Genomic DNA, 8,470 nt, shown 5'->3' on the forward strand with positions numbered 1-8,470 from the left:
GGGGCCTGTGAGGAGCCGAAGGGCAGCATCTCTGACAGCGATGTCCCGTGACCCACCTGCACACGGTCTCCCTCTGAGGGTCGGTTTGCCAGAGAATGCAACCTACCACAGCCATATTAAGAAAAATAAACGATACCGTTGCTCTCTTCTCTCGAGGTCCTGTTGTTGTTTAGTTCATCAGCCGTTTCTTCCATTGGTGACAGTGAGGGTCAGTGTTAACCTCTTCCTCTGCCTTATGAGAGATGACATTTACCAGCAAGGTGAGCCAACAAGGTACCTCTGAGAATATCCCTAAGAAATCAGAGTTCTTATTGGCCATTGTAAAGGGCTTTTCAAATCTGTCTGGGAACCCCTCTGTTCTAGAATATTCACTGGTGATTTTGGTTTGTGGCTTAATGAAGCAGTTGCTGCCTTGAATTACTGACTCAGTCTTTCACAGTTTCTGGGAAGGTCTCAGTCACTACTCCTTTTTACTGAATTCTCCTGTCTCTTTATCATCTTGTGTGTCTGGAGTTGGACAAACCCTCCGTAACTAACGTTTCCACTTTACTGTTGGTTCATCTCTGTGCTGCAGTCTGGCACTCTCTACAGGTTGCAGATCAAGCTCATTAGCCAGCTCCCTCTCTCTTCATTAGCAGTTTAATTATCTCATTAAGGTTTTAGTTTCACTGATGATTTTCCAGTTTCTAGTCTATTCTGTCCTTTTACAAATCTGCCTGTTTATTTTTTATCTCTTGCTCCTTACCCATATTTTCAATTCCCTCTTTTATTTCTTTTTTTTTTAAGTTAATTTTATTTTAAATTCAGTTAATTAACATATAGTGTAAAATTGGCTTCAAGGGTAGAGGTCAGTGATCATCAGCTGCATACAGCCCCCAGTGCTCATAACCACGTGCCCTCTGTCATGCCCGTCCCCCAGCCTTCCCATCCCCCCACCTCCTCCCCACCCTCAGTTTGTTTCCTCGAGTGAAGAGTCTTGTGGTTTATCTCCCTCTCTGATTTCATTTGGTTTTAGTCAATTCTTTTATTTCTATAAGCATACTAGATGTACTTCTTTTATATTTGATGATTCTGGATGTCTTGTGACCCTTACCTGGGAGCTCAGGTCCACATGTGTTTTTGAAACCCCTTTTGAGGATGCATTCCTCTGGAAAGAATTTAAATTTGCTTCTGTTGGCAACATCCTATTAGTTTTTTTTTTTTTAAGATTGTATTTATTTATTTGACAGACAGATCACAAGTAGACAGAGAGGCAGGCAGAGGGAGAGGGAGAAGCAGGCTCCTTGCTGAGCGGAGAGCCCGATGCGGGGCTCGATCCCAGGACCCTGGGATCATGACCTGAGCCGAAGGCAGAGGCTTTAACCCACTGAGCCACCCAGGTGCCCCAACATCCTATGAGTTTTGACAGCTGTATGATGCTCAGTGGTCCAGGCGTGATTTACCTAATTACTGCTCTGCGGCCAGGCACGGGGGAGGGGCCTGAAGTGTGTGCTTCCTGTCCTCAGCATGAACCGCCTGGGAGCCGCTTTGTCGCAGCTGTGCCGCAGCTGCTGTGAGACGCTGACGCTACGTCCCCTGTTCCCTGTGACTAATGGTAAAAGTAAGACACTGAGCCCGAGAAGCATCACTCCTAAAACCACTGTAGTAATCAGGTGTTTGAAAGTCACTGTGAAGAACTGCCGTAACTTTGTATCCACTGGCACTGATGATAAGCGCTGACGTCCCTGAGCTCCTTTTATGTGCCAGACACTCTCCTAAGTGCCGCGCGGGTCTCGGCTCCGTGAATCCTGGCAGCGCTCCCAGGGCGTGAGCCCATTTTGCAGCTGAGTGCGGACCCGCGCCGGTCGGGCAACTTGCTGCCGGCGTCGCTCTGCCGGGCTCTCCGAAGCAGAAGCTGGCGTGGGCTCAGGACCGCCTGATCTGTTGAGCGTGTCCTGCCCTTCAAGAGAGCCTGTGGCCAAGCAGGGCGGCGGGATCCAGCAGGGAGACTGAGCTGAACAAGGAAGGCGTCTAGCCTCACGGGATCCAGGTGGAAGAGCAAGGGGGGCAGAGCTGGTGGCTGTAGGAGTGGTCGCAGACGCCCGTCCTCCAAGGCCGTGCTCCAGAGTGGGTCGCAGGTGTAAGCCAGCAGCGGGAGTCGGGTGCACAGGGAGGGACAGGGACTGGGGTGGGCAGTGTCTGTCACAGCCACACAGCTGGGGGGGGAAAGCAGAGTTCTAGGCCGGACTAGCCAGCTGTGGGTTGCCCGGCCTCACCTCTGCGCCAGCTTACTCCGTTTACCTCAAAACCCTGACTAGCCGAACCAAGGACGCCTGTGGTTTCCAGACAGTTTAAGGTGGTTTGTTTGGGGGAAGATTTTGTGCCCATTCAGTGCAGAGGTTGTAAGACGGTTTCAACAACTACCCTCTTGTTTCGTGGTTGCCCCCAGTTTGGGGAGGCCTATCCGTGCCCATCTTGCATTTGCTCAGGGCCGGGACCGAGGTACACAAGCCCACAATTCAGTGTCTCTTGAGCCTGAGGACGAACATGTCTCTCAGGCCTTGCCCAGTGCTGCTCCGAGAAGGGCCGGGACAGCCTCCCTCCGCGGCAGAGCAGCGTGGCCCCGAGAATCCCGGCATGTCCCTCAGTTACCCTCCTGCCTCTTGTCAGTGGGGGAAGTGGTGGAATGAGGCACATGGCGTCTGGAGTCGATCGCCTCAGCTTTTAGAGCTTCTGGGTCTCAGACCCTCAAAGCTACAGTCAGGGGGTCAGGGAAGCTCTGGGAGCAGGACAGCCGTCCTCACCAGAGCCTCCCCGCGGGCGGGCACCTGTCTGGATATGCTCGCTCGCTCTCTCTCTCTCTGTCTCTCTCTCGCAACTTCACGCCATCTTCGTCTGCTTCCACCTGGTCTTTTGCTTGGAACCGGCTTCCCTCATCTGAGAGTTCCGTCCTAGCCAGCGCGGTCAGCGCAGAGCTGCTTCCTGTCCAGCTGTTCGGCTCCTGTAAGGGCTGGTCTGGTCCGAGGCGGACGCCTCTGTTCTCTAGCCTCTGGTCAGGAGTGAGCCTGCTCTCTCTCCCAGGGCCCCAAAACCCAAGTCGAGATTACCAATAAAAAGCAAAGCAAAACAAAACAAAACAAGGGGCGCCTCAGTGGCTCAGTGGGTTAAGTGTCTGCCTTCGGCTCAGGCCATGATCCTGGGATCCCAGGTTCGAGCCCCGCATCGGGCTCCTGCTCAGGGCAGAGCCTGCTTCTCTCTCTCTCTCTGCTGCTCCCCCAGCTTGTGCTCTCTCTCTGTCTCTCTCTCTTTGTACTGAAAACAAGGAAATTAAAGAAGGCAAATGGAGAGAGGCTGTATTCACTCGCGGATTAGAAGGCTCGGAACAATGAAATGTCAATACTTCTAAAACCGATCGACAGATGAAACGTAATGCTAATCAGACTCCCAGCAACTTTTAAAAATACATTCACAATTCTAAAAATTATATGAAAATTTAAAGGACACAGCCAAGACAATTTTGAAGAAAAACAGAGTTCAAATAATGCTGTTTGATATCAACGCTTGCTTTAAAAATACAGTGATCAGTACAGTATTGTCATAAGGATAGAGAAAGAGATTAACAGAACAGAATATGGAGTTCAAAAAGGAACCTCCACATATAAGTTCAGTTGATTTTTGACAAAGACAGTAAAGCATTCAATGAGGAAAGGAACTTTACAATAAATTGTGTTGGAACAATGTTTAGGAAAAAAAAAAAAATGAACCTTGCCTCTCCACTCACGCCACATGCAAAATTTGATCTGAGAAGAATCATAGTCCTAAGTGCAAAAGTTAATATCACAGCTTCTAAGAGAACCCATAGAAGAAAATCTTTATGACCTTGAGGTAGGTGAGATTTCTTAAATGGGGTATAAAATGCATTCTACATGAAAGAAAATATTGTTAACTTAGGCTCCATGAGAATTAATATATTCTACTCATTAAAAGAAACTGTAAAGGCAAAAGACAAGCCACCAACTTGGCAAAAAAAAGTCACAACGTATATAACAGGTCTGATACCCAGAATATGTAAAGAACTCCCTTAAATCAATAATAAAAAGTTGGGGGCACCAGGGTGGCTCAGCGAATTAAGCATCTGACTCTTGACTTCTGCTTAGGTCACAGACCCTGGGGTGTGAGACTGAGCCCTGCACCGGGCTCCCTGCTGAGTGTGGGGTCTGCTTGGGCTTCTCTCTCTCTCCCTCTGCCCCTCCTCCCGCTTGCATGAGCATGCACACACACTCTCTCTACCTCTCTCTAAAATAAATAAATATATCTTAAAAAATAATAAGTCAGTCTGTTTGGTTTAAAACTAAAGATTTGAACAGTCGTTTCAGAGAGGTTGATGTCTAAGTCAAGAAAGAATATAGGAAAATACATTCGACGTCATTAATTACCAGGAAATAAAAATTAGAAATATAATGAGATACCAGAGCATACTCAAGAGATCAGACTTAGTCCTCAGAGGGCGTTGAGCAGCTAGAATTGTGATGTATTGCTGGTGGGAGTGTGAAATGCTGCCAACACCTTGTCACAGTCTTGGCAGCGCCTCATGAAATGAAATACAAACCTACCTACCAGGTACTTATAAAACAGACATGAATCCAGAGACTGACAAAAACGCTTGAGCCAGAACATCCCTAGCTTCGCTCTGCTTATGGGACCACACAGGAAGTAACCCCATGTCCATCAGCAGGAGAACAATAGACTGTGGGGTCCCAGGATGGAGCCCCACATCACTAGGCTATATTTATCTGGTGGGATACTGTGTGTTGGCAAAGACAGCAAGCGGCGGGCACGCGCTCTCACGTGGATAAAAGGAGGGAGGTGAGGGAGAGAAGCCATACAAGTCCACGTATGTGAAGTCAGAGCAGACAGGCTGAAGCCGCCATGAGACCCATCCCAGGAGTGTTTGAGGCCAGGGTGGCGTGTCTGTATAAGTGTCCCCTGGAAAGAGGCATGAAGGAAATTTCTGGGCTGATGGAAGGCATTCTTGATCTCCATCTGGGTGACTTCAGACTGTGTCAGCGATGTCCATGAAGCACTCTCAGGACAAAGAATTCACCAGTAAGCTGCCACTCGGAAGGGCAGACGTCACCTGGAGGACTGCTCTGTCCCTGTGACAGGACTTCCTGCGGATTTCTTCATTAGCACTTGTTCCAGGCTGATCCCATTGTTTCATTTGCAAGTCATCAAGTTGCCAGTGGACCAGGAAATCCCCGGCACTCATGAGGACTTTCATATTTACTTTGGAGTCAGAATAGCATGTCCCCTTTGTTCAATTTCACTTTTGCTTTCCTTTCTAGAGTCCCGGGCAGAACGGATCTCTTCAGCTAAAAATGTAAGAACTTAGAGTGAAATAGCTGGGACTGACGTTAGAGCCTTTCTACCCTGGGAAACTCCTTCCGGAGAAAGAGTGTGTGTTCATCCTGATTACCTGAAGGGAAAAAAATATTTTAAAACTGGTTATTTAATAATTGGATATTGAGAACACACCAGAGGTGAACATTACCAAGTTTCCAAACCAGGAACGGGGTAAGCATGCTTCTCACACCTTGCCTACACGCGGACAGCAGAGGAAAGTGCGTAAATCAGATAGAAATGGCCCCGTGTGTCATTCTGTCACTGTCCTCAAGCATTTCCTTGCTTGCTTCTGTGTCTAAAAGGGTATCGGAGAGAAAATAGGTTATATGTGAGTGCTGGAAGGAAAAAATGGAGTTTTTATATAAAATACTTGGGATAGTCACAGGGTTAGAGGGAAAATATAAGGTAAGTCCCAATACTAAAAACCTGGGTGCAGGTTTAGAATGCAGAAGGCCCAGGAGGCGGGACCGGCCTGTGTCTGTTGAACAGCAGCTCCTCACAGGTGCCTGCCGGTGCTGGGATCCTGTGCGCAAGACACAGGCCGGCCTTGCCGCGCGGCTCAGCGCCGCCACAGGAAGGCGGTCCTTGGCAGAAGCCCACGCTTCGGGCCCCCCGGGGGCGCAGCTGGTTGAGCGACCAGCTCCGGGTCTGGCCCAGGTCATGGTCTCAGGCTCGTGAGGTTGAGTCCCGCATCGGGTACCTTCTTGGGATTCTCTCCCTCCCTCTCACTCTGCATCCTCCCCCACCCCGCCCCGTCACACTCTCTAAAATACGTAAATGAATCTTTAAGAAAAACATCAACCATTAAAGTTGGGTGAAACGTGGCAGAGGAGACACAGTGATCTCCTCCAGGCCCTGGCGGGTCTGATCTCGGCTCTCATAGAGTCAGAGGTGCATGGCCCAGTTTTGTTTTGTTTTCTACTTTTCTTTCTTTCTTTCTTCTTCTTCTTCTTTTTTTTGAGTAGACCCCACACCCAGCATGGAGCCCAGTGCAGGGCTTGAACTCACGACCCTGAAATGAAGACCTGAGCTGAGGTCAAGCGTTGGACACTTATCTCACAGAGCCACCCAGCTGTCCCAGGCCCTGTGTTTAAATTGGCGTAGGTGCTCCCTTGTGCTGGGTAACTGGGTCTTCGCAAAGACTTAGTCATAGGCAAAGGGAACTCAAACCGTTCAAAGGGAACTGACAGCCTGACCCTTAACTTCCTCATGTAGCTCTTCCTGAAACAGATCGGCCTGGAAACGAGCTGCTCAGGGGGCCAGACCGCTCCTGTCTTCTCATCAGCCCTGCTCTTCTGAAAAGGACAGGCTCACCTCTCACCCATCTTGGGTTTTAAAATAGTATATTGCCCCTCAGTGTAAAATCTTCCTGGACAATTAGAAATAATTGCTATTATTGTTCAAAAAATGATATCTGCCTACGGAAGTGCCCAGTGGACTATGAGACATCCAGTTAAATTTGAATGTAAGATAAGCAATGAATCATACATTGCATGGGACAAACTTACACCAAAAAGTTATTTATCTCAAGTTTAAATTTAACCAGGTATCCTATATTTTATTTTAAAAATATTTTATTCATTCGAGAGAGAGAGAGCACAAGTGAGTGGGATGAGGGGCAGAGGGAGACGCAGGCTCCCCACTGAGCAGAGAGCCCGATGCAGGGCTCAGTCCCAGGACCCCGGGATCATGACCTGAGCCGAAGGCAGAAGCTTTACCGACTGAGCCACCCAAGTGCCCCATAACCTGTATTTTAATTTCCTAACTCTGGCAACACAAGGCCCATGGTTTCCAGGCCACTGATTTCAACAAAATTGAGTGGTCTCCTGATAACTAAATTTCAATTAAAGATCATTAAATATTAAGGGGGGGTATAAAGCAGAAGTTCAGAAAATTGTGAAAAATTGACATAAAAACATTTTTCTGGTCCTATCTATATTTACTTATGTAGAGAAGGTTTTCAACACTTACCTTTTGGTATGGAAAAACGGAGCAGAATCTGTGCTGAACCGGTCATACTCTAATAATAGGTAATACCAACAAACACACGTTTGAACAGGTTGCTCAAATATGAGCTGAAGCCCCCATTAAGATTGCGTTTGTAGTAGAATTTTACTTTTTATCTTTAGTAATTATCAGTATTTATGATCTATATTGTTTTGATCAACTGTGTAACTAATGTACTGAAACTAGTGTATCAGTGATGCAATCAGGGAGACATTTTTAACACTTGGAGCTTTATGATCACAGGAAAAAATTAAATTGGCTCATGCACATATTTATTTCAGAAATACGAGTATAGAGATATCTCTTGTAAGCGTACGTTAAAATTCTGTGGGGACACCTGAAAGTCGTATAATGCTGTTTGTTAACTATATTGGAATCAAAATTAAAATTAAATGAAATTGCGAGGGAAGTAGATTGTTCAGGACGAAAGGCAATGATACAATATTCGCAGTCATTGAAGGTGAGCTGATGTGTTGTGGTGATGCTGGGCATTAAATGGTTAGATATTTACATTTCCCTAATTCTCTGCAGAGTGCTGCATCAGTTTCCTTCTAAAGCACATAGTCTGCTTTGCAACTGGGACAGCTTCTAACATTGTAATGTGAAGTTAAAAATGTGCAGAGAAGAGTTTTTCAAAATTCTTTGGGCGGGTGCATGATCCGCAGTGTGTAAGGCCCACCGAGAGGTTTTCGGAAAACGTCTCATCAAGCTTTGAACGAAGCGGGCGCAAGAGAGGATTGACCTTTCCACGTGGCGGATGGACGCTGTCATCCCGGCACGGTTCCAGCTGGGGCCCTAACCGCCGGGCGGCAGGCCGCGTGGCCCTGGAGGTGCGCGCGCTCCCGCGGCCCGGGGGAACGGCAGGAGGGGCTGCGGCGGGTGGTGGCGGGCCTTCTCTCGGGAGCACAGGCCCGGCAGGCGGGCCGGCGCCTCAGGTCGCCGCTCTGGCGGGGCCCTTGGAGCAGGGCGCGGGGGGTGCGGGGCGCGGGGCGCGGCGCGGGGCGGGGCGGGGACTCCAGCGAGAGCCCCGCCCGCGCGGAGACCTGCCCCGGGGGCGGACCGCAGGCGGGAGGACCGGGCT

General features: G+C 48.6%; 2 long non-coding RNA genes across 2 annotated transcripts; one reads left to right on the plus strand and one right to left on the minus strand.

The window, feature by feature from the left end:
• Nucleotides 1-1,438: 1,438 nt before the first annotated feature.
• On the plus strand, nucleotides 1,439-7,011 carry LOC125079334 (uncharacterized). The gene is made up of 3 exons (XR_007121089.1): nucleotides 1,439-2,117; nucleotides 5,325-5,553; nucleotides 6,598-7,011. It is a non-coding gene; the product is annotated as an uncharacterized LOC125079334 (long non-coding RNA).
• Nucleotides 3,522-8,400, minus strand: LOC125079333 (uncharacterized). The gene is made up of 2 exons (XR_007121088.1): nucleotides 8,132-8,400; nucleotides 3,522-5,455 (listed from the first exon to the last, which is right to left on the minus strand). It is a non-coding gene; the product is annotated as an uncharacterized LOC125079333 (long non-coding RNA).
• Between the last annotated feature and the right edge of the window lie 70 nt (nucleotides 8,401-8,470).

The sequence above is a fragment of the Lutra lutra genome, chromosome 10 (genome assembly GCF_902655055.1).
Source record: "Lutra lutra chromosome 10, mLutLut1.2, whole genome shotgun sequence".
Lineage (NCBI taxonomy): Eukaryota > Metazoa > Chordata > Mammalia > Carnivora > Mustelidae > Lutra > Lutra lutra.